The following is a 27813-nucleotide window of genomic DNA, read 5'->3' on the forward strand; positions in this document are numbered from 1 at the left end:
CCAAAAAATAAATTAAGAAAACAATTTCACTTACAATAACATCTGTATTAGTCAATTCTCACACTGCTATGAAGAAATACTTGAGCTTGGGTAATTTATAAAGGAAAGAGTTTTAAGTGACTCACAGTTTCGCATTGCTGCGGAGGCCTCAGGAAACTTACAATCTTGGCTGAAGGCAAAAGAGAAGCAGGCACCTTCATGACAGGGTGGCAGGACAGAGTGAGTGCAAGTGGGGGAAATGCTAGACCCTTATAAAACCATCAGATCTCCTCAGAACTCACTATCACAAGAACAGCATGGGAGAAACTGCCCCCATGATTCAATTACCTCCACCTGGTCCTGCCCTTGACATGTGGGGACTATGGGGATTACAATTCAAGGAGAGATGGGTGAGGACACAGAGCCAAATCATATCAGTATCTAAAAGAATAAAATACCTAAGAAAAAATCTACCCAAAGAACTAAAAGACTTATACATTGAAAGCAGTAAAACATTGCTGAAAGAAATTAAAGAAGACCTAAAAAATAGAAAGACATCCCATGTTCACAGATTGAAAGATTTAATATTGTGAAAACTTTAGTACTATTCAAAGTAATCTATGGATTCAATGCAATTCTATCAACATTTCAATGACCTTTTTCACAGACATAAGAAAACTGATCATGCTGGCGAGGATACGGAGAAATAGGACCACTTTTACACTGTTGGTGGGAGTGTAAATTAGTTCAACTATTGTGGAAGACAGTGTGGCAATTCCTCAAGGATCTAGAATCAGAAATATCGTTTGACCTAGCAAACCCATTACTGGATATATACCCAAAGGATTATAAATCATTCTACTACAAAGAACATGCACACTTATGTTTATTGCAGCACCATTTACAATAGCAAAGACTTGGAACCAACCCAAATGCGCATCAATGGTAGACTGGATAAAGAAAATATGGCACATATATACCATGAAATACTATGCAGCAGTAAAAAGAATGAGTTCATGTCCTTTGCAGGGACATGGATGAAGTTCGAAACCCTCATTCTCAGCAAACTAACACAGGAACAGTAAACCAAACACCGTATGTTCTCACTCATAAGTGAGAGTTGAACAATGAGAACACATGGACACAAGGAGGGCAACATCACACACCAGGGCCTGTTAGGGGGTGGGGGGAAAGAAGAGGGAGCGCATTAGGACAAATACCTAAAGCACGCGGGGCTTAAAACCTAGATGATGGGTTGACGGATGCAGCAAACCACCATGGCACATGTATACCTGTGTAACAAACCTGCATGTTCTGCACATGTATCCCAGAACTTAAAGTAAAATAAAAATTAAAAACATAAATAGGGGAAAGCAAAACAAAATAATAAAAGGAAAGCTGATCCTCAAATTCATATGGAATTGCATTGCCCCAAAATAGCCAAAGCAACCTGAAAAAAGGAGGAATAACTTCTTGATTTCAAAATTTATGATAGAGCTGCAATCATCACAACAGTGTGAAATTGTTACAAGGGTAGATAAATAGGCCAGTAGGATAGAACTGAGAGTTCAGAAATAAACCCATCTATCTATGACCAATTGATTTTTGACAGGAGTTCCAAGACCTTTCAGTGGGGGAAAGAATAGACTCTTCAACAAATGGTGCTGGGACAACTGGATATCTATATACAAAAGTATAAAGCTGGACCCTCACATTATATTACGTATAAAAATTAACTCAAAATAGGTCAAACACCTAAATAAATATGAGTTAAAGCCATAAAACTCTTAGAATAAAACTAGGGGTAATTATTTAGAATGTTGGCTATGAATGCTTAGATTTGACACTAAAAGCATGATAAACTAAATAAAGTAAACAAATTAGGATTTATCAAAATTTAAAAACTTTACCAAGAAAGTGAAAAGAGACTCTACAGAATGGGAGAAAATATTTGCAAGTCATATTTTTGATAAAGGTCTGATATCTAGACTATATAAAGAACTCTTACAACTCAACAACAAAAATTTAAGCAATCAAATTTTAAAATGCGCAAAGAACTTCAATAGACATTTCTTCAAAGAATACAGACAAATGGCCAACAAGCACATAAAAAGATGCTCAACATCATTGGCCATTAAGGAAATGCAAATAAAAACCACAATGAGGTGCCACTTCATACCTACCAGGATGACTATAATAAAAAATGAAAAATAAAAGTTGTTGGTGAGGCTATGGAGAAATTGGAAGTATTGTACACTGCTGGTGGAAATGTAAAATGATTCAGCCACTGTGGAAAACAGTTTGGTGGATCCTCAAAAAGTCAAACATTTAATTACTGTAGGATTACCATAGGTTCCCACAATTCCATTCATATACCCAAAAGAATTGAAAGCAATTACTCAACTACATGTACATCCATGTTCAGGGCTGCACTATTCACAATAGCCAAAAGGTGGAAACAGCCCAAATGTCCATCAACAGATGAATGAATAAACAAATGTTCTATATCTATACAATAGAATATTATATATTTAGCCATAAAAAGGAATAAAGTACTGATACACGCTACAATGGGAATGAACCTTTAAAGTATTATGCTATGTACAAGATACCAGACACAAAAGGACAAACATTGTATAACTGCATTAATATGAAATATTCAGAATAGAGAAATCCATAGAGATGGAATGCAGATTGGTGGTTGTCAGGGGCTGGGGAAAGTGAGGGATGGGGAGAAACTGCTTAATGGTAAGGGATTTGACTTAGAAGTGATGGAAATGCTTTAGAACTAGATAAAGGTGGTAGTTGCATAACATTGTGAATGTGCTGAATCCCACTGAATTATTTTCTTTAAAATGGTTTTTATGTACTGTGAATTTCACCTCAATAAGTTATTTCTAAAAAATTATGGCTAACTACCAGAGCTTCTAGCAGGTTTGAGATGGGTAGCAACTTGTCTATTCTTAAAGATAGCACACATGTTTCAGATGTGCAGCAAGGGTTGTGGACTGTTGGCCTCCATGTGGGCAGTGTCCTGGAATCTTTCACAAGCATTTTCTCATTATCCTATTCCTATCTTCATTTTACCCTTATAGGACTTGACTCAGTGTATCATATTCTCTATGTATGTGTCAGGTTAGGTCCTCTAGGAAGGAGATGCCAGGAGAGAAACAGACAAGCAAGAGATTAATTTAGGGGAAATAACTGCAAAAAAATAAAGCGGGAAGAGAACAGAATAGGTAGAAAGAGCTTTCAGACTACGATGCAGTTTCTACACTTGTGCAAAGAGAGAGGAAGGAAGAAGGATTGGGTAGGAAGGGGCTCAGACTTCAGCTGAGCCCTGAGAAAGTCTCACCCAGAAAATGGGGAGCTCCAGAACAAAGACTGCTCATCCAGGGAGTTCTGCATTGGGCTGGAATCGCCCATCTCTAGTTCCCGAACCATTCTCTGTCATTGGCTGAGAGCAACTCTGAGAGAATATAGCCTCAGCGATGAATGCTGGTGTGGATCAGAAGGTATAGCAGCTGGAGGATGTCCACTAACTACACTTTTGCCAATAGGTTCTTTTGCAGGAAGATTTGAGGAGCATATGCCCATGGTCATTAGAGTGTGACAATGGAGAAATTTTATAATCTCTCTGAACTGCATTTGCAAAATGGAGTTAATGTCATTTTTGTTACCAGGTTTTAAGAGGGCTAAATAAGATAACATAAGTAAAAAGTATCTGGCATAGTATGTGGAATTAATATTAGTAGCTGACTATAATTCTTTTTCTCTTAACACATATGAGCAAACTGTCGCTCAGAGACAGAAAACTACCTTCCTGAAGGCCACATGGCTAGTAAATGCCAGGTACAAGATTAAAATCCAGCTTAACCCAATGTCCTACACATATTACATTCAAGCACATGCTTATCTAAAAACTTATGCCCAATTTTTGGAACTAGGGACTGCATGAACACTCTATATTCCATAAAGCTGTTCATGGAGAAACACCTGCCAGCCCTTGGGTGTGCACATATGTGGATTTTACTTAATTTCCTCATGCCTTACTTTCTATTGGTACATCTCAGAGAAGTGCCAAGCATCTTCTCTCATCATTAGATGCATATTGGCATTTGGAGTTTTGGAAGGATTATACAATTCCAGCACTGAAATATTCATCTTCAAAAAACAGCATCTTAGGAGTAAAAAAATTAAGATGTAAATTGATTTTATTTAAATCTCACCAATTCCACTACACAAACCCACCAAGTTAAAACAGCCAGACTGGAAATGGCTCTTTTTCTTGCATGTTATCAGTAGGGAGAGAGAGGAATAGCAGCTGCTCCTCGTCTGGGGCTTTGGTGTCATGGTAGGCAACCAGCTGAGGGCCCAGGGAGAGCGCTGGCCATTACATATCTCCTGCTGCTACTGTTATTGTGGAGAGTAAAATATTAGTAGTACTAATAGCCAGGAGCAACCTATGGGCAGGAAGACCTTACACTTACGCAGCACCTGTAGCCTCTCAGCCATTTGTCTTGCTTCACTAGTTTTTCTGAATGTTATTTAAAAACGCAGCAGCCCATCTCTCCCTACCCCAAATTACCCATACCATGAAGTCATTTGTTAGCTTCCACTGTGGAAGGGATGACACCAAACTGCTCTGGGCTTTCCCTGCATGTATTATTTTCTGAAAAAAAAAGAGAGAGAGAAAGAGGTTCAGCTTTGCCATGTTTGGGAGATGAACATTTGGCACCCAGTTAACCTTGCAAGACAGTGTTAGACATGGGATTTAGTTCAATCAACATTTTTAATGCTGATGACTGCTAGCTGCTGGAGATTTGGAGTTGAAAAAAATCGTTCTTGTCTTCAAAGAGGGACACTCAGAAGCAAACAAGTTCCAACCCACCGTAATAAGCGTGGTGATAGAATGAAGATATGTATATGGTAGAGAAGACAGAGAGAGTAATGGTATGGGGTATGTGTGTGATGGGATATCTGAGGCCCTCAGAAAAAGCTTTTGCAAAGGCAGGGGATTGAAATCAGTCTGGTATGTTTGAGGGGACTTTAAGAATTGCTAGAGTGTAATGCACAAGGAGGGAGTGGTTTTGTACATCATACTAAACAATTTAGACTTCATGAGGCTAGTGAGGGGAAGCCAGTGGAGGATAGTAAGAAAGTAGGGGACATACGAGGTCATGTTAGTGTTTTTAGAACAATTCTGTGCTAACAAAAGATGGATGCTGCAGGAGGACTAGAGGCTGAGAGATTGATTAAGAAGCACATTAGAGCAGTCGAGGTAAGAAAGGAAGATCAGAATTAATGCAAATGTCAGTGGCACTGGAGAGAAGGGAGTGAGATGTCCAGAGCTTTTGAATAAGAAATAATAACAACAATAAGTAATGGCAATGCAAATAGTAGTAATAATGATTAGTTGCTGTTGTTGCTGTAGTAACATTTATTGAGCTCTCAGATCTGTATCAGGCCCCGTGATAGGTAAGCACTCTTGTCATTTACAACAACCCAATGACAAATTACAAGGACACAATTCCTGATCCATCATTCTAAAATATTTTAAATTCTGAAACCAAAAAGTTTCTCCAAACACATTTGCAGTAAAACTTGAACAGACTTCTGAACTCAGTGGAAAAATCTGACTTGAAATGACAGGAGGCTGTTTAGGCTTTATTTATGTTACCACGTTTTTGCTGTAGGAATATAAATGTGTTTGATTGCAAGGTGCTGCTCCAGACCCTCCTGGCAACATTACCAAATATGCAAGAGGTGATATAATGCCCTCCGTGGGTGTAACAAATTGTACTTTATATCCACTTTATTACTTTTGTAAATTCCAAAGCTTCTGGATTTCCAAAACATAACTAACACCAGGGGTTTTAGATAAGGAATTGTGAGCCTATAGTTTTCACTTATGGCTGTGGAAATGGAGGGATAGAGAGATTACATATCCAGAGACATACAACTAGGTGGTGGCAGAACTGGATGGGAACTCAGCATTTTTGGACCGGAGATCCTGCACTTTGAATCATTTCCGCACTGTCTGCTTAGGTTGACAGGAAGAGACCTTAGAGATCATTTTACATATGAAGCAACTGATGTTTCTTTTTAACTAGCCTCTGGATACGGCATTGCCTTGCTTTAGAGGGATTAGAAGAGAGGAAGAATTTCTTTACCAAGTTTACTCAAATAAGTCCTTTGTCCCAAAGAAAAGATTCCAGGGCAATGGAGGAAATTTCTGGGGATGGAGATTGGTGGCCAGCTGTGGCAGATTCATCAGGTAAAGGTGAAAGACAAGAGCTGCTCAATGTCATGGGGTGCCAGATCAAAGGCACTGGAATAAGATTCTGGTTCTTAGTTTTCAACCTAGCAAAACAAAATGATGTTACACGTGCATGTGCGCACATACATGCACACACACCTCTCTCTCTCTCTCTCACACACACACACACACACACACACACACACACACACACACACAGGAGGAAGCTAGAAGAAACACTGTCAAAATATTAACTGTGGTAGACTTTGGGTGGCAAGATTATAGATGATTTTAGTTTTGATTCTTAAAGTTTACCAGATTTTTCACAATGGTCACTTTGTGCTCTTATAGTTAGGTCATATGCTTTTAAAATTTTAATTATAAACTACATATTTTAAACAGAGAGAAAGCAATAAGTGCCTTGTAAATAGGAGACAGTCAGTAAATATTTGTTGATTTTCTCAATTAATAGACTTATGCTCCTTGCTAATTGCCCATGAATACCAGAAAGTTTAAAGGTAACATTTTTAAATACTTGGAGTTATTTTATGTTTTACAAAATATTTTTCAATTTTTTTAGCTATAGTTTTTTTGATAAACTTATTTGTTCATTGCAATAACAACATTTAAAAGGAATCAAAATATTTCTATGTCATAATGGGTTGTTGGGTAAGAATAAAATAATATGTAATAAACATTCTAGTAATATGAGAGAATTTAGGCATTCTTGTAAAGCTAATTAAAACCTAATTTTACCTGTATTAGGTTTTAATAAAAGAACTAAAGTCTTATCTTGTCAAAGGGTTATGATAGTTTATACTCATTAAGATTAAACAATAAAACATCTGTAAGCCACAGAAGGAAATTTTTTTATTAAGCAGCTAATTTGTGCAAGGATGATTAGGGGACTCTGAGAAAGTGGTTGACTTAATCTCAGTTTTTAAAATATGTATCCTCTGAACAAGAAGTTTTAACTTTAGCCTTTTATTGAATCATCTTTATAATATTTTGCATTAAAGTATCAATAAATTACAACAGATGTGCTGCATGGCATGATTTTTTTCAAATACAACCTTTCTTTGGGCCTTGGTTTTCTCATCGGTAGCTGTAGATAATAAGATGTATTTCATAGAAGTGTGCTGTTAAATGTTTAACAATCAACTCTCAAAAAGAAGATAGAAAGGGGAAAAAGAAAGCTCTGATTTGCAGTGTTTCCTAACTCTGTGGTGTAAATTTCCCCACTATGGCTGAATTCAATGTAACATTAAAGCATGATTAAATATAGTATTTCTTTCCTTACCACACATATAATACATGTAAATTATCTTAGCATAAATAATAGTAAAATGTACTAAAATAATTAGAAAGTGATGCTTTTTGGGTATTTATTACCTTTGTTCTTAATATAATTTAATTTTAAGCTTTTATAGTTTAATTACTAATAATGGTTGTATTTAACAACCAGCTTGCAAAATTTCTGAAAATTTAACAGTTGATGCTTTGGAGCCAGGGCAAGCCAGCTCCAGCATTCCACTCACTAGGTGTTATAAAGATTAAAAAGAAATCATTAACTTTAAAATGCCTAATTGTGTCTTCGAGGATCATAGATCTTATGTAAATCTTCATTTTGTTTCCTCTTATTTCATGTTTTATTAAGCCTCATCCTCCTCCTCGGAGTCCATGACAGCATCTTTAGTTTTAACACCAACTCCAAAGACAAAATAGCTTCATGCACTATTGTGAATATTCAGAAAAACTGGTGAGCAGGATTTACTTATTCTTATTCTTCTAAAAAGGGTCAGCTTGAATATAAAGAAGAAAGACACCAACATCTTCATCTACCTTGTAATTGTGTGTTCCTGGTCACAAAACCTCTGTGCCTGTTATTCACTGTCCCCTTTTTTATTCTAGATCTATAATTCTTTAATTTTCTTTATCCTAGAGCTGGCCTAGAAGAGAGAGTTACCTCATAAGAAAATCAAATCTGTTACTTTATTCAGCTTCAGGTGAGAGTTCTGGGAGGCATTTCCACCTGTATGCTGGAAACAATATATACTCTACTAATTTTTTTAGAGTCACTTTTTGTTTTATTAATTTTCAACTGTAGGCCATGTTATTAGAAGCCTGTATGTATCAGAGTTCATGTAGTTTTCTTTAAAATATATTTTATTGTGCTTTTTATACACGAAAGGTAAAACATGCTCAATGTAAAAAAAAAGAAATAATACTGATAAATATAAAGACAAAACCAGTTACTATTAATTCTGCAACTCAGAGAGGGCCACTATTATTTCTTTCTATGTGTGTGAGTTATATAATTGACCTCATACTATATTTCCAGTTTAGTATTCAGTAGGGATACTTTTTAATAGCCATGATTAATCTAGAAGATTCACACATTACATATGAGCATTGTTGGAAACAAAGTTTCATTAAATGCACAAACCTCTATTTTCTTTTTTTCTATAAATTATCATAATGCCTTAATTTCATGAATTGTGAGGAATTAAACTTGACAATTCAACATAATATTACTTGTACTGAGCTTCAAGGACGGGGTTAGAACACATACACACAAATGCACACACACAGGTAACACAAAACGCACATTTTGGGGACAGACAAACATGAACGCAAACTCCAGCTTTATTACTTGTCTGGCTGCGTGACTTACGGCAAGTTACTCCAACTCTTTTTGCTCAGTTCTCTCACATGTGAAATGAGAATACTATTAATACCTACCTGAAAGTGCTTAGGATGTAGGAAGTACCTTATGAAAGATAACTACTATGTGTTTAGTTTTTACCGGCCCAATCCTGCCAGCTTGAAATCATTATAAGATGAGCCACTGACTATAGCAGCAGAAGTTAGAGGATGAACTGTGGGGATTAAGTATGTAAGTGTTTAGAACTGTGCCTGACACCGAGTAAGTGCTTTGTAAGTGCTATCACTGGCTGCCAGTTCATGTACAAGTTAATGGTTAACTTATCATCCAAACTGAGAAAGTTTTGAGAGTGTAAGTGTAATATTTTGGTTTTAAACAGGTGAAAACCAGGACTGTCTGGGGAAATCAGGATAATCTTAGGCAAACTGAGACAGATATTCCACCCTACACATCCACCCAGCTCTTCCCGCTTCCCGGAATAGACACTGTTAATAGTTTTCTTAAACCATCTCCTTTTCTTCATAAATGTGCAAGCAAACATACATACATTTTAAAATTTTTTCTTCCTTTCTACACAAAAGATAACATTTGCTGTGCATCGTTTGCTGGTTCATTTTTTTTCACTAAACAATAATATACCCTGGAGATCACTTCATTGCAGCCCAAACTGCCATTCTTACTCTTTTTTTGTTGTTGTTGACAGCTGCATTATATTCCATTGTTTGCATATCCTATTACCTTATTTAACCAACTCTCCATTGTTGGATTTTAGATTGTTTATAATGTGCAGCTACTTCAAATATTGCTGTGATGAATATTATTGTACATAGTGTAGATAAATAGAATTGCTGGATCAAAGGGTATATGCCTTTACAATTTTGAATGGTATTGCTAAGTCTCCCAGCATAAATAAGCCTTGTACCAATTTGCATTTCCATTAGTGGTGCAGGAGAGTGCCCATTTCCCCATAGCATCGACAGCAGGCTATATTGAAAAGTTTTTTGTTTTGTTTTGGAAGTTGACAGTTACTTTAGTATAGTTTGAACTTAATAATATGCTACAAAGTAGTTATGGTGGTAAACATCAGTGTCTTATTTCTGACTTGAGTGATATGCCCTTTGAATTTCCCCATAAACCTGATCTATTTTATATGGTTTGGCTCTGTGTCCCTACCCAAATCATCTCAAATTGTAATCCTCATGTGTTGAGGGAGGGACCTGGCGGGAGGTGATTGGATCATGGGGGCATTTCCCCCCATGCTGGTCTCCTGATAGTGAGGGAACTCTCACCAGATCTGTTGGTTTTAAAAGTGTTTGGCAGTTCCCCGCTTCTCTATCTCTCTCCTGCTGCCTGTGAAGAAGGTGCCTGCTTCCCCTTTGCATTCCGCCATGATTGTAAGTTTCCTGAGGCCTCTCTAGCCATGCAGAACTATGAGTTAATTAAACCTCTTTCGTTTATAAATTACCCAGTCTCAGGTAGTATCTTTATAGCAGTGTAAAAACACTAATACATTATTAAGTTGAGACTTTTTTATTATATTAAGTCTTTATATATCCCTAATTGTTGGATATTTTATCAAGTTTATATTTTTATTTAAAAAAATTTTTAATTAAAGTTTTTTTTTTTTTTTTTTTTTGAGACAGGATATCACTCTGTCACGCAGACTGGAATGCAGTGGTACGGTCACAGTTCACTACAGCTTTGACCTCCCGGGCTTAAGTGACCCTCTGACCTTAGCCTCCAGAGTAACTGAGATTATACGTGCACACCACCATGCCCAGCTATTTTTTTTATGTTTTGTAGAGATAGGGTTTCACTATGTTGCCCAGGCTGGTCTCAAATTCCTGGGCTCAGGTGATCCCCAACCTTGGCCTCAGAAAGTGCTGGGATTATAGGTGTAAACCACCACACCTGACCTTTTATCAAGTTTTAAAAACACTTTCACAATTCAACCCTTTCTTTCTTTAGGAAAATCTGTATTTTTATTCGAATATTATCTTGATAATTATAAATTAATTTAATACCCTTAGTCCTTTATTTATCTTACCAGGATCAATTAGTAGTCACAAGGAAGCATGTTGACTTTTTTCCCTCTTCTGCTTCTTTCTTTCTACCTGATTTTAAGAAATGGCATTACATTTCTTATTGGTTAACTTTGTGTTGTTAAATGTGAGTATATTTTATTATTTGATTTATCAGTTTTAAATGATATGGTTTGACTGACAGATGCTTTATATGGGAAATCAGCAATCTTACTCCATCTTTAAACTCCTTCCCTCCTTTCCCCATCTAATTTCTGTTATTTGCATGTATCTACATGGCCAAGATATTAACATATCAGCATTAGGGGGTTGTTTCCATCCCGGCACCCTAATACTGACAGATTATTTTGGTCTTATTTGAAGAGTTAAACGTATTCAGTGCACTGTTTGTTTGCCATACTTTCCTCAGCCATCTCATAACTGTCCTCTAGTATTTTCTCAAGAAAGACTCCAAATTACAATGTATCTACAATTCCTGTATGTTCAAAAATATTAGCCAGTGGCCTTTATAACTAAAGGACAGTTTGGCTGTATTTAAAATCTTTAGCTCTTAATTTCATTCTTTGAAAACCTTGCAAGTGTTGCTATATTGTATTTCAGTGCAGAATTTCTCTGTAGAAAAATCCGATGCAAGTCTGATTTATACCCCATGGTTTTGCATGGTTGCCTAGACCATTCTTTGTGTCATAAACTTTACTAAGACATGTCTCAGTATTGACTACTTTTGTACATATTTCTTGGTACATGCAGAAACTTTTAAAAATATTTAATGCTTTTATTTCAGGATTATTTATTATTTATTTCTTGATTATATATTTTTAATTATTCAGTTTCACAATTACATTTAGCTTTATTTAGTTTTGTTCATTGGAAACTCTGATTATGCATAGGTTGGTTCTTCTTTGCTTTTCTCATGTTTTTCATTGTCTCTCTAATCTTTAATTACTTTTTCTTTCTTTATGTGTCTTTTTTTTTTTTTGCTTTTCTCATTTTTAGTCTTTATGTCCTTTACTGTGCTATCTGTCATATGTACTCTTCTAGTGCCTTTTAAAATTTCATCTTTGTCTGTGATTTTTTTTTCCCTTCCTGATTGTTTCCTGGTTTCCGCCAACTCTTTTCTTCTTCTTCTTTTTCAATCTCTTGTCTGATTTCTTATATATATTTCTGCTCTGTTGTCTTCCTTAGCAAGGGGGATCATTTCATTACATTTTTAAAACTAATGGTAAAATGTGTTCATCACAATTTTCATATGTCCATGACATTTTCTAAGGACTATGCTTTATAAGATTTTTTTTTTGTTCTTTTCCACATTTTAAAAATATTTTCTTTGTATCATATCTGTGCCAGTTCACTTTTTATTGCTCTTCAGTAAGCAAAAGTTAGATTTTCCTGAATTAGTTATGCACAGGAAATTTCTCTTTGAGGTGGTGAGAGTCCAGAGTAAACTTAAGTGTTCTCTCCTTTGCTGCTGCTGCATAGATAGACTCATCTTAGTATGTCTGTGCACTCTCTTCTCATCTTCTCTGAACTAGACTTAGCAGAGCAGGGCTTCTGCTACCAGCCCTGCTCACCCCACTCACATCCACTATTGAGAAAAAGGGATATGGGTTTTGCATTTCAGGTGAAACCCTCACTTGCAAATGAGGAAATCCATCAGTGTTGAGTTCCTTTATATGTCTATTTATTCATTTTTTCCCTCCCAGGACAGCTTCTGCTTGCTCTGAGCTGCTTTTGGCAGCTCTTTTGTATGTTTTGATGCTGTGTAGCTTAAATTCATCTCCTAGTTCCACTAAAAATGGTGTTTGAATTTTTAAAAAATTGTTTATTACTTTTATATGATTTTCATGAGAAGAACAAAAGTGTTGATTTATGCATCAATGAGCGTATCAGAAGCCCTGAAGACTATTTCTGCCAAAATAAAAAACAAAGCAAAACAAAGCAGGAGGCCTATGTTTCTGAACTGTACATTGGCTGTCCCTGCCTTAAGTTATTCCTGCATTTTTTTAATGCATAAAGGGGAATTCATATCCTTCTATGAATCCACATAACCTCTATATAGACCCCGTACACTGCCCTCTCCCCTACAAAAAGCCTATAGCTGATGCTTCCTATAATTTTCTAAAAATAAACCTCTAACTTTTCAACTTCTGCAAATATTTTGTCTTCCAGCTTGCTAGTTTGACGTTTGGTTGAACTCCTAAGACATCCCTTTCCCTTATGCCTCCTCAAAGCCTTTTGATAAGCCTTTCCCTTATGCTTTTCTCAAAGCCACATTACCAAGGCATACTATCTTCTCCCCTTAGCTTCTGGTCATACAGTTTTGATCACTGAAGGCCTTGTTCAGTCTTTATTAGCCCCTTGCCTTCTGCTATTATCCTAGAAAATGTTTCATTTAGTTAAACATGCCCAGAAGGACTCGGGCCTCACATTTTCTTGGCTTCTTCCTTTCTTTAGTGACTTTTTCTCTCCTCTACCCTGTTTATTCTATTCATCTTTCCTACTCTTGGCTTTGGTCATTAATACAAAGCCCTACCTCCAATATTGCTAATTTAAACATCCTACTTTCCAGATCGCTGGCTCAAATATCTCTATACAATGTTTCTATTACCTTGTCGAGATGTCCAAGTTATTGGTTTCTTCAATTCTACCAGTCCCTTCCTGTTTCATTTTTATTCTATCCAGATAATATACCATGGCCTTCACTTTAATCTCTCTCTTGCAAGTACTCTCAATCTATTTCAACTGCCTGATCCCAGCCCAACTGAACCCAGCTACTTGCTCACATTCAAAGAGCTAGCTCAAGACCTCTGGAAAAAATCACACATGGGGGAAGGATTGTATCATTGTCAATTAATAAGCACCAACAAACATCTGGGCCCTCAGTAATACCAAAATATGTTATTTAATTTCTGTATTGAGTTTTTTCTTTATCACAAAATACTTATTAATATTTTACATCCTCCTGAAATCTCTAAACTTCTCCCAACCTTCATCAAATGACATCTTTCTGTTCACAGAAGAAACAGAAGCCATCAAATAGGAAATCTCCCTTTTTCCACCACAATATGGACAGACTTACCTGCATTTTCTTCCTTGATGATTAATGGAAGAAGCATCCCTTTTCTAATAAGCAGCCAGTGCCTTTTTAGGTGTTCCAGACATCACCTATTCCCCTTGCTTTAGTAGGTATTCCCTCTAGCTCCTACAGCTTTGTCTCTGCTCACTCGCTGGGTTATCCTAGCAGCCTGTATCCCTGTCATGTCATACTTTATCTCAGCAAACCAACACAGGAACAGAAAACCAAACACTGCATGTTCTCACTCATAATTGGGAGTTGAGCAATGAGAACACATAGATACAGGGAGGGGAACATCACACACTGGAGCCTGTCAGGGGGTAGGGGACTAGGGGAGGGATTGCACTGGGAGAAATACCTAATGTAGATGACAGTTGATGGGTGCAGCAAACTACCATGGCACATGTATACCTCCCTGTGTAACAAACTTGCATGTTCTGTACATGTATCCCAGAACTTAAAGTGTAATTAAAAATAAAAATAAAATATTTTCCCTTGAGCTTGCACCTTTTAGTGACATTTTATAACAAACATCCTAAAATGTTTTTGTGCACATGCTGCTTCTACTTTCTTATCTCTCATTCACTTTCTGGTTCGCTCCAATAAAAATTCCTCACTTTTTGATTCACTTCAATCAAAATTTCTCTCTTGTTAACTCCACCTAAACTGATCTTGTTAAAGTCAACAATGGTCTTCCTAAATTCAGATAGTTACTTTTAAATCTTTGTTTTGAATAACTCATAACAGCATTTAACATAGTTCTATCAAAACAGAACTCTTGATTTCCATCTCTGTACCCTAAATGTCTTCCTTTGCAGTGCCTCCCTTCTCAGAAAAAGGAACCTCCATATATCTAGTAGCTCACACTATAAATATAGGCATATTTTTTCATCTCTCTCATCTTCTATTCACATAACCACTTTTCCTTTCTTTAAAAAAATACTTATCATTTATTTCTTGCCTCTAACTGTAACTTTGTATCCTTTGACCAACATCTGATTTCCCTTATCCCTTAGCCTCTGGTAACCACAATTTTACTTTCTGCTTCTAGGAGTTTGATTGTTTTAGATTTCACATACAAGGGAGAACGTGTGTGTGTGTGTGTGTGTGTGTGTGTGTGTGTTTTATCTTTCTTTACCTGGCTTATTTCACTTAGCGTAATGTCTTCCAGGTTCATTAATATTGTCACAAATGACAGAATTTCCTTCTTTTTAAAAGATGAATAGTATTCCATTGTGTATATATATATATATATTACATTTCCTTTATTTATTCATCCATTGATGAACATCTAGCTTAATTCCATAGCTTGGCTACTGTCACTAATGCTGCAGTGAACATAAGAATGTAGACATCTCTTAGATATACTGATTTCAAATCCTTAGGATTTGTACCCAGAAGTGGGATTGCTGGATTATGTGGTAATTTTATTTTTGGCTTTTTGAAGAACTTCCATACCGTTTTCCATAATGGTTGTTCTAATTTATATTCTCACCAGCAGAGTACAAGGGTTTCCTTTTCTACACGTACATATTCCACTTTTCACGAAGCCTCTCAAATTTTCTCCTAGAATGCTTTTCAAATATACTCCCTTTTCTCCTTTTCCTTTGCCACTGCTTCCGTCCAAGATTTTGTCATTTTCTGATTTAACTGCTGTAATGACCTCATCTCTGTTCTATTCCATCCTTCCTCTTTCCCAATCCATTCTTCACACTGATCCAGAGTGATCCAATATGAACTTATATGATGTCAAGTTATTCACCATTGCTCTTAAAATCTAGAATCTTCAACATAGTCCACAAGGCACCATCTAACCCTTGATTGCCTCTCAAGCTTCACATTCCTCCTGTTCTCAGTGTCTCAGCCATGTTGACCTGAAGACTTTGCATGCTATTCTTTTTTCTTTGAGACAGAGTCTCGCTCTGTCGCCCAGTGGTAAAATCATGGCACACTGCAACCTCCTCCTTCAAGGTTCAAGCGATTCTCCTGGCTCAGCCTCCTGAGTAGCTGGGATTACAGGCACCTACCACCATGCCTGGCTAATTCTTTTTGTATTCTTAGTAGAGATGGCATTTCACCATGTTGGCTAGGCTGGTTTCGAACTCCTGATCTCAGATGATCTGCCCGCCTCAGCTTCTGAATGCATGCTGTTCTTTCTGCTTGAAATGTTCTATCAGCTATTTGGCTGACTCGTACTCATGCATCAAATTCAACTTTAATGTTCCTTCCTCAGAAAATTATTTTCTGATCCCTAAGGTTATCCCTTTTATAATATCTCATCATGCTGGTTACCCTTTCTCTATGGCCTTTATCCAGTTATGTAGGTATATATTTGTACACTTCTTTATTTACTATCTCTTCCAAGAGGGCCAGGTCAGTCTTGTGTTCCACTTAATCATGTGCTCATGTACCTAGCACAGAACATGACATAAAGCAGGACCTCAATTGATATATGTTGACTAGATGATTGAAAAGGAATCTAGCCTGGGCTCACTTTGATACAGAGGTATTTAATGGCATAATCTGTCATATATCAGATAGCCAGATTTCCTTTCAGGATTCTATACTGTGACCTTGGAACTGAACCAGCTGATTTTATGGTAATGAGGCCTTTCAAATTGTCAGCGTGTGTATACTTCTGTTTACACTGTTGACCTTTGGTTTGGAGACCTCCTGTCCTCCTGTCCAAACCCATGAGCTGATATGTGAGATCTCTCTGATATTCACAGCCAGTCACATCATTCAGGAAAGCCTGTGAATTTTCCTGTCCCCTGACTGCTGTGTGCATAGGAAACATTGCCTTTTCACTGTGGTAGTTATAGCCATATATGGTTGGTGTTCACTTGTATCATGGTGCCAAACCGGAAGTATTTTGAAGGTCAATAAACTTGGAGCTGTAAGAACCAAGGAGATTGTTTTCTCTTTCTTAGAATAATATAATGTCAGAACTGGTGAGTGCCTGATAGCACTAATCTAAACCTTTATTGTACAAGTAAGAAATTTGAAGCCCATAGAAGTAAAGTAATTTCTCCAAGGTCAAACAGTTGTGTGACCCCTTTGTTCATTATACCCTGCATTTGTCTTAGTGACAAAAAATGTGCCAACTGACTTTCGGTTGATTTTTGGAATTTTTTTCTGAGTTGTAAAGAGGTAGAACAAAACAAAAGTATGGATGAAATGGGGGAGGGGACATAAATGTTATTTGTGATATAAGGGGAAGTCTCCATTTTTTTGTCTCTCAAAATTGTGATCATAATTGTGATAATAAATGTAAGGATACTTAACTGCACAACTGTCCTTGGTACATATAAGAGGTCCACAGAAGTCATATGAGCATAAATTCTCAAGGAAGTCCTAAAACACAGTCTCCAAACACCTTATTATGATGCTTACTATTAAGATAATTAGGTACGAATGTTGTTCTCTTATGGACACGATTATCTTTGAAAAAGAGTGTTGCTGGTGAAAATGAGATTAATTCTTCCCCTTCCTGAGAAGCCCTCAGCTGTTTCTTCACTTTTTAATAAAATGGGTTTACCAATTTTGTCTTCATTGAAATAGTTTTCATTTCTTGTCTTGAGACATTTTTGCAGTATTTGTATGCTGAGGCTGGATTTTGTTCAGTGGTAGTTGAGTTTCAAGAGCAATATTGCAAAAGATTCTGCCAGTCTAACTGGGAGAGCAAGTTTTGTTGGCTGTACTTCCTACCATAACTGAAACTTTCCTGAAATTTATGGGGAATGAGTAAGTGTAAGTTGTCTTTGCTAAAATATCAGATAGTGATATTTCCTGTATGAAGTATCGACCTATGCGTTAATTAGAAATATTTCTAATCAACACCCTTACCATCCTGTGTGTGAGCTCATTCTTTCTCACTTTGCAAAAATTCATTTGTCTTGTCTCATAGCACCTTATGAGAGGCACAGGCACATGAACAGAGGTAGAAATTTTGAAAGCACCTGTTTCTGCAACTCCTGTAATTATAGGAATCAGGCGTGAGAGCTCCCCACCTTTCAATAAGTCCTTCGCTACTTAAGGGAAAGAAGCCCTAAAGGGTGACAGAGTTTTTCTTTAGGCTCCCATATGTAAAGGTCCAAAGAGAATCACATATAATTGAGAACTTTTCAACTGAGTCTGTTCCAGTTGAAACAAGGAGGGGAGTTACTATTTACTGAGCAATTGCTATGTGGTAGACATTGTACTAAGTGTTCAATAGGGTTACCAAATTACAGGACTCCAGGAAGCATCACTCACATTGTACTTGGTATAAAATGTATCAAGGACAGTTGTGCAATTAGGTATTCTTACATTTATTATCACAATTATACATCTGTCCCATAGATAACCACACCAATAAATGAGTCCTTTGACTTCCAGTTTTTTTATTTAATTGGAAATCCAAGTAGAAGATTGGAAGAAAGAATGAGGTCAGGGTCTATGTTCCCCTGCCCCTTTCTCTACAAGGTCACCCTGAGCTGGTTGTATTGCTGATCTTTTCAAGACAGCCTCTTCTATATAACCCTTTTCCTCTGGGTTCTGTCTCCTTCTATTTTCCCTTTGTGCATATGGGTTACTGCAATGTCCCTTGATGGTCTGCTGTATCATACTCATCCTAATTTTGGTATGCCATCTGTTTCCTATGGGGACCTTGACTCAACAGGGTGAACCCTTTCTGACTAGAAAGTTAAGGCGCTTTCCACTACCTCTTGTTAACATCCATTGGAACATCCATTGGAAAGTGCCAATACCTTAACACGACTGTCTATTGAGTTAAATGAAGTCACTGGCTGCTGGCAAGACCTCCAGGGAATGCATCTTAAGTACTTACTTGCAAAATCTCCACAGTACATTTGTAAAAGCACTTGCAGACAAGAGGACCTGTCCTGCATGTGGATCTTATAGATGGGGTAAAGTGATTGTCCATTGATACACAATAGAATAGTACTTCCTATGAAAAGTGTTCTCTGCTCCCAGAATCTTGTCAGGCAGCCAATACCACCTATACAGATTCATTCAATAGCATTAAGGCTTTGCATCTCCAGGAGAGCTCCTTTAAAGATTAAAAACCCCTGACAGGGTACTCGCTTTTGATAGAATGGATAATTAGTTGGTGAGCTTTCCAAAAATAGAGATAGGCAGAAAAGAATGGGACACAGAAGGGGGTGAATTTTGATAAGGGAGGGAGAAAGTGTGAAAGAACAGCATTTGGGGCTTTGCTGAAGGAGCAGATCTGTGCAGGTGGTGTGGTACTGTGAGGGAGTCCTCGGAGGCCAAGGGCACTGTCTAATGGAGGCGATGTGAAGGCATGGAGAAGGGGCAGAAATCAGACATGAGACTGCTGATTTTTTATTTATTTTCCAACAGAAGAGAAGCCCAAAGCAGACAGATTTTCATGAGTGAGTCTCAAACTGGAGAGGGTCCCCATGAAGGAATAAGAAGGGGGAAAATGTTTTGGAGGGGATGTACCAAAGATCATTCAAATCCTGGTCTTTACCTGGGATCTCTAGTCCCTAGTGAGCTTAGTGTTTGTAATAAGGTGGTATCTGTGCTGCTTATCTGGCATGAATGAATGAGCAGCAAATAAGTGCAGCCTTCAAATGATTGGTGTTTTCTAACACAGAAGATCTGAACATCTTTTTTTTTTTTTTTGGTGAAGACAAGTTGGGGACTGATGATTGATGAAGAAAGGAGAGGAGAAGATGACAGGATACATAAAATTTAAACCTGACTGAACTGAGAAATCTTAGCCCAGAAGCAGGGGTATTTCTTTCTTTACAAGGCCTCCTTGATGGAGAGGGGACCTTGATCTAGAGATAAGAGTGGCTTCTTTGCAACTGTAGTTTAAAAGACTGTCTAGATCTGCTTTTCCTCAGCTAGTCGTAGGACTAGCAGTCTCTACTGGAGCCACCCAGAGCCTCCTCTCTCACGGCAAATACCAGAAGCCAGGCTTCAATGCAGGAGCAGCCAGCTGTTGCTCATTCCCTTCCATTTTTCATGTCCTGACAGAGGTGTCAGGGAAGCAAAATCTTCTCAAATGGAAGCTTCCCCTAGCGTATGCCTGGAGGCCTGACACTCTCCCATCTACATCAATCTTGCCTGGTTGGGGTGTGTACAGCACAGTGGTCACTTCAGGATGTTTACTGTAACAAGCCTGGCCAAGTATAGGCATAGACAGGACACAGTGCTGTTTCCTTGTGGTGATCACACCTCAGGCACATTCACTTGAATATAGCTTCAGGTCTGGAGGTAGACTTGGGAATGGTTTTTAGGGCCAGTCACTGCCAGGATGTTGTTGCTTTTTCAGGTTCCTGTTTGTAACAGATGGGTGATTTGTATTATTGAATGGCAAAGAAAAAAAGGCATTGGGGGTCACTGGATTAAAAGGCTTGCTCCTTTGAATGGATTTGGGCTGCTTTCATGATAAAATTCTCTTAGAATTTTTATAGCCAAGTAGATTTAAAGCAGGAATTACAAAGCTTTTGTGTTAAATACAATCCTAATCATATCTGCATTTTTTTAAGAAAAGAAGATTGTTATAAATTTTAGATAACATATACTTTAATTCATGGATATGGTATATGTCAATTATGGTATAATTAATACATGCTTTTTCTGGATTTTGAACAGCGATATCATATAAGAACTCATGTTTACACAGTTTGCTTAATACTTTAAAACATAATCCTTCTTGTTTCTCTGCTATAAACATAATATATGCATGTTCACTAAAAACCTAGAAAATTTTATCTACAACTTAGAAAATACCAAAATTCACAACACTAAAAATTAAAGTCACCTATAATCCCATGACTGTGAAAGAAATTAACATTAACATTGTGGTGTATTTTTCTCTAGGCTTTTATCTCATGCATACATCCAATATTTTTTAGTGGTTTTCATATATACAGTTAATGACATCAATAATGCAAATAGAAAAAAAAATCAGAAATACTTTTCTTGCCATTTCTAAGGTTGTCCTTGAATGAGTGTTCTCTCAAGCATGATCCAGCTACTTTTATGTCCTGCTACAAAGACAAAGTCAGAAAGCCATGGTAGCAATGTGGGAAGTAGAGACAGGCAGAGAAAAAAATGAAACTCTGGTTAATACTAAGAACAGAGGATAAACTGCCCTGCTGAGTGTATTGGGATAGTTGTTTTACACAGGGGGACAAAAAGATTATTTCTTTGATTAATTGATGAATTCATTCATCAATTAACAAACATTGATTGGCTTCTTAATTTGAGCCAAGCACTGAACTTGGCAATGGGGTAAAAATACAAATAAGATATACCCTTGACCTCCAAGAGCACCCAGTCTGGAGTAGGGATCAGATAACTAACTCTGCAATGACAATGAGATGTCATGACAGTAATAATTGAGCCACATGAGTGAGTGAAAGACAAGTCATTTGTAGTGGTAGGAAGGAAAGAAACATGAAGATGTGATGGGAGAAGGGCTCTGTGTGCTATGTTAGGGAGTTTGCTCTTAATCCTGAAAGCGCCTGGGATCCACTAAAAGATTAGAAAGGGAAGTTAAATGATAACTTATGTATTTTAGCCAACATAGTTGGAAACAAACAGGACTTTGATATCAGACAGCTGAATGACTCTCTGAAAAGCAAAACAAAACCAACCAAAAAGCAAACGAACAAACAAAAAAGATTCTTTGAATCTTAATTAATCCATCTGTAAAATGGGAATGATGATGACTATTTGCAAGGTTGTTATAAGTGTTAAATAAGACAGTAAATTATAAAGAAAAGTCACTGAAATCTAATAGATGGTCAGTAAATGGCACTAGCTATTGTCAGTTGCAAGGGCATGCAAGTTCCTTTAGTCCAGCTTGTTCTGTCTTGCTCCTTCCTCTCTCCCACACCCTGATTCTTCTATACCCCTCTCTTATCACCCCATCCTCAGACCCCTACTCCTTCGCCCAAGCTGTTTCATCTCTCCAGTAGGCTTTTTTATCTGTCTATTGCCTGCTTTAAAACTACAACCCATTCTTCAAGACTTGACTCAAATAGTCACCTTTCTCTATTCTAAAGGAATTTTGGAGACAGAACAGAAATGGAACATTTCTCACTCAAAATTGGGAGACTGAATTTAAAAGGGTGGGATTATCAGTTTCTGATATTTTGCTTACTGAGGTTTGCAAGTACCAACTTTAAAATAATTCATTCCCACTTAAAATAGCTGAACATCAAAGTGTGCTCCTCTGGAGGAAAGTCCACAGGTTGGTAACTGACTCAGGGATATCAGCTTTCATCTCTAGGTTTGTCTCCTTCCCCATCTCAAAAAACTTTTCTTGTTTTACTGACAGTTTTATTCTTCTCTATCCTCCTATATCTCCATATGTTTCTTTTCATTATAATTGTTTTCTTATTTCATGTTGTTCATATCTTTATTTTCAAATCTATTTGTTACAAGTATTATTATTTTTCATCTTAAAATCTCAGTGCTTCTGTTCTAGTAATTCTGCTTCAATCAACAAAATGTTTATTGTTGAACCGTCTTTGTTTTTTGCAGTGCTTGTCACAGGCTAACCTTGAAGGAAGGCAGCAAAGACGGTTAATGTATGCATATGTAACAAACCTGCACGTTATGCACATGTACCCTAGAACTTAAAGTATAATAATAATAATAAAAAAACAGTTTTTCTGCATCCCAGTTTTTCACTGCCAGCACTCCATCACCTTGGGGTTTCTCACAATTTTTTTGTTAACCCGTCTGATTCATACCTGCCTCTTCTTTCTGTAAATTCTCCATGGTTAATCCTATTGGAGGGAGCTCAGCAGCTCATGCTAGTTGGCCATCTTATTAATTACCTTTAAAAATCACACTTTATTTTATTTAACTTGTGTAAGCTTTAAATGGTGTGTGTGTGTGTTTCTATTAGTCTCTATTCCATCAGCAGAGAAGAAAGAATCAACTCTGTTTCTGACATTCTCACTCTCCTGTCCAGGAAGGTGGAAAACATGTCTCGTGTCCCTAGGTTCCCTGAAATCTCAATAAATGCAGGATAATATGGTGACTAGTCACCGAAAGTCAGAATGCCTATGTTTATTTCTCAAGTGTTCATTTGACGTGTAGCCCTGGGGAGGCTGCCCAGTCAGAGACTTAATACTTTCTAGATTAGGAGTGTCTTAGTGCATCCTACAGAGGGTTGATGCAAGAATTCGAGGCATTTACGTGTGTATGTATTTTAGAATAGTGTTGGCCACATCATAAGAATACATTGATATATTTTCTCTTCTTTCTCTTCCTATATTTTTCTCCCCTATTCCCAAACCAAATTTTGTCATTCAGGTAGAAGGGTACAAATCTTTTTTTTCTCTCCTTCAAGGAGAACCTTTTGAGCACAATTGTAAGTTTATTTATTTTTTATGTCATGTACTAGTTGATGGAATTCACAGATGGAAAGATGGAGGGCCTATACCCTCATGGAGGTTACAGTTTTGTGGAGAAAGCAGGCAAAAGTTACTCGATAAATTTGATCAAATGAGCTCACTCTGCTGGCATCATGGTGATCCCAGGGTGTTACGAGAGCATTGAGGTGGGACAGCCAACTCAGCCTAGGAATGACTCTGGGTGACTGTGGCTCCTTAGCCACCCAGATGTTTGAGCTGAAATGTGGTATGTCCTGTGGGTTTGTGTGCGTGTAGAGTGCAAGGGGGAATAGAATAGAAGGGCATCCAAAGCAAAAGGAAAGTACAAAATTATGAGAGAGAGAGAGAGAAGAACAAGAGAGAGAACCAGAGAGAGAGACTTTAAGCAATCTCAGATGATGAGAGGATGGAATCCTCAGGTTTTGAGAATGAAATGAATTTATGAAGATGAATTCACAGAAAAATTCAATGTGAAGAGAAAAATCTTGCAATCGGTGCTTGTGTCCGAGAAACAGGATCTGTCCTGGCTTAAGTTATGCTTCAAGGTTGCTACTAACAAGGTTACAGTACCATTTGGAAAAACCAAAGAAGAGGTGGGAGCTGAAGGAGAACAGACAGCATGTTGCATTTGTGATCCTGCTATTTGATCCCCAGGGACATAGAAGTCACCAAGTCATTCCATCAACTGGTTGATAACACCCACATTTACATTGATTAGTTTAAGGGTTTAATTTCCTTTATAGCCAAAAATTACACTTTATATCACCATTGTTTCTATTACATCCTTTCTAGGGACTGAAAATACTATTACTGGTCTAGACACACCTCTATACTAGTGGTTTTCAAATTCTGAGGCATATTAGAATAGCCTAAGGAATTTTTAAAAATGTCAACATTCAAGCCTTATTCCATTTAACTTAAAATATCTGAGATAAAACACAGGTGCTAGCATTTTTTTTTAAAGATCTCCAAGTAATTCCTGGGTGCAGCAAAGTTCTGGAACCACTGCTCTACACTTTTCAAGATAATTTAGTACTTTCTTTGCATTCTAGACGCTTTTACTCTCCTGTTTGGTCATTTTTGTGATTTACAGTAAATCATTTCTATGATGATGTCTATGATATTTAGTGAAGTGCTTGAGCTAAGTTCATGGCTGAATTGAGTGGTATGACTCAGATTTCTACTTCTCTTGTCTTATCCCTCCCACTCCTCCTTCACCGCCCCAACTGACAAGGTTGAAAGTTGGGATGGGGGATGGAGATGAATACCTATCCAGGGAAGGAAACACATAAGGTCTTAGCAGCTGTAAGGGAGACAAGATATGTCATGTGACTATTGTTAGCTATACCTGTGATGAGAATGGTTCAGGACTTTTGTTCTTTCAGTGACCTTGATGAGTCCCCAGGGGACATGTAATGTCTGGAAGACCCTGCAAGTAGCCACTATCACAAAGTGAGCCACTGACCCAAATCTCTCTTGAGTCTCCTGTTCTATTGAATTGAGCCAGGTCACATAAGAGTCAGGAGGGTCCCTTTGGTCTTTTGGATTCAGAGAAGAATAAGGCAGCCACTGGCCCCTTGGTACCTTTAGTCTATCCTTCTGGGTCTTACTTTTGGTGGAGAGAGGAGGATTAGAAAGAAAACCATGGGGTGATATGGGAGTCATTTTCCTTAAGGCCTAAGGCTCAGCTGACATGAGCCACTAGCCCACATGAGGCATTTTACCCCAGACTCCTCTTTGGTTCTGTTGGATTTATTTATTCATTCATTCATTCATTCATTCATTCATATATTTATTTTTTGAGACAGAGTCTAGCTCTGTCACCCAGGCTGGAGTGCAATGGTGCAATCTTGGCTCACTGCAACTTCCACTGCCCAGGCTCAAGTGATTCTCCTGCCTTGGCCTCCCAAGTAGCTGGTACTACAGGCATGCATCACCATGCCCAGCTAATTTTTGTATTTTTAGTAGAGACAGAGTTTCACCATATTGGCCAGGCTGGTCTCAAACTCCTGACCTCAAGTGATCTACCCACCTTGGCCTCCCAAAGTGCTGGAAATACAGGCGTGAGCCACCGTGCCCAGCCAGTTCTGTTGGATTTTCTGCACGTCCCCTGGCCTCTCACAGGCCTTACAGTCCCTGCTCCACATTCTCAGAACTAGTGAGATCTCTCTTCACAGTGCAAGAGTCCTGAGGGAGCAGACTGAATGTCTGGTGACAAGATTTTATACATACAAACACAGACACACTCATTTTTGTCTCTGCTTCTTTGGTCCTACTATCAGCACAAAAGAGGACTATGATAAAGCAAAAGTTATTTGTAGCAGGCTTTTTCATTGAACTAAACTCTGACTTTCAAGTTAAAACAAAGTTAATTCATTTTTAAACCTCCCATGAACTAATTTCTTTACAGAACTTGCCAAAGAGTCCCACATGTTCAACGAATCGGTCCAACTTATAATAAAACCTATTTGTTTTAAAGGTTTTGGCCCAAACCAAAATATACAAACAGCTTTTAATATGAACCATTTTAATTTACAGTCTTGATCTAAAATAATTATTTATCTTTAAATCATAGTTCTTTCAAATTATCTGAGCTTTAAGTGTGGGCACTTGGGCATTTACTATTAATATATTGTGGACCACAGGACAGGAGAAATGGAAACAGACATAACACTTTTAGAGGATCTACTATATTTGTTATTATGCTTGCTTCTTTTATGTCTGTTCTCTCCTCTAATTCTCACAATAGTCTTGGGAGGTAGCTATTTCTTTCTTTCTTTCTAGAATAAGAAAACAGAGGCACAGAGAAGTTATGTCACAATTAGAGAATGTTTAGCAAATTAATGTCCATGAGTTTCCAAAGCACTTTTGACCATATGTTATGTAGCACCCAACTGATACTTATCCATTTGAACATCTCATGCCCTCCAGATGCAGCATGCTGTTTCTGTGTTTTCACCATTCTTTGATAACTGGTCATACAGTTGGGCATTTCCTATCTTCTTTACTTCTTCAAATTTAGATCAGGCTCTGGGTTTAGCTTAAGACCCGTCTCTCCTAGTTTATAGATGAGGTAGTGATGATTCTGTGTAAAGCCACTAAACAGTTCTGGCATGAAGAAGGCTGCTTGCACTCTTAACAATAGCGAAGGCATGGAATCAACCTAGGTGCCCATCAAGAGTGGACTGGATAAAGAAAGTGTGGTACATACACAACATGGAATACTACACAGCCATGTAAAATAACAAAATCATGTCCTTTGCAGCAACATGAATGCAGCTGGAGGCCATTGTCCTGAGTGAATTAATGTAGGAACAGAAAACCTAATACCACATGTTCTCACTTATAAATGGAAGGTAAACATTGGGTACTCATGTACATAAAGATGGCAAAATAGAAACTAGAGACTACTAGTTGGGGGCAAGGGTTGAATAACTGACTATTGAGCACTGTGCTCAGAACGTGGGTGGGTGATGAGATCAGTCATACCCCAAACCTTAGCATCATACAATATGCTCAGGTAACAAACCTGCACATGTGCCCCCTGAATCTAAAATAAAAATTGAAATTATGTAAGAAAGAGCCTGCTTGATAAATAGTACCTTTCTTCTCTCTTCTCTCTAGTTTGGACCAAAGCATCTCTATCTTCTCTGGGCTTTATGATCACTGACTTGGTCTTTGCTAATTACTTTGATGATTCATCATGTATCTACTTGCAGAACTCTCTTTTATATTTTTATATATATATATATATATATATACACACACCCTGGTAACAATGATTGTTTAGCACTTACTCTGTGCTCTATATCTGCATTGTTGCTCACTGAATCCTCATAACAGTGCTAAGGTGGATCCGGTTATTAGTTCCATTTTGCAGGTGAGGAAAACAAAGTACACCTTGCCTATAGTTATGGTTAGTAAACCATGGAGGTAGAATGTGAACTCCGGATATCTGATTAAAAAGCCTACACATTTAAATATCATACTCTAGGACCTTCCTGGAATAAATATTTCATGTACATGATAACTCTGAAAGTTTTTCAAAGGCAGTGACCATGATTTATTATTTCGGAGCTCCTCATGGCACATGATCGAGTATTGGACATATGGTAGCTGCTCGGTAATTAATAAGTTGAATTTTAGGGGTCTTAGGGATAAAGGGAGAGTGTCTATGACTATGAACATCTCTTTGCAGTTATCTGTGAAATTATGAGAATTTGCCTCATTTGCTACTTGGACTGTTCACCTCCAGTGAAACAGACCAACCCGAAGACTGGCGTCTGAGAGACCTGAGGGTTAAAGAATATACTCTGGTGTTCTAATCCAGTTGGTGGTGGAAGTAGGAATAGTTTGGTTCTTTTTGCCCAGAAGTGACATCATTTCTTCTTGGGGGAATTGGGTTT

The 27813-nt window shown here is 37.6% G+C and overlaps 1 protein-coding gene across 4 annotated transcripts in view; it reads left to right on the forward strand.

Annotated features, from left to right (window-relative positions):
- The window catches only part of CPNE4 (copine 4), a 525340-nt gene that overhangs the window by 82762 nt on the left and 414765 nt on the right, over positions 1–27813 (forward strand). The window lies entirely within an intron of this gene.

This window comes from Chlorocebus sabaeus, chromosome 15, assembly GCF_047675955.1.
Source record: "Chlorocebus sabaeus isolate Y175 chromosome 15, mChlSab1.0.hap1, whole genome shotgun sequence".
Lineage (NCBI taxonomy): Eukaryota > Metazoa > Chordata > Mammalia > Primates > Cercopithecidae > Chlorocebus > Chlorocebus sabaeus.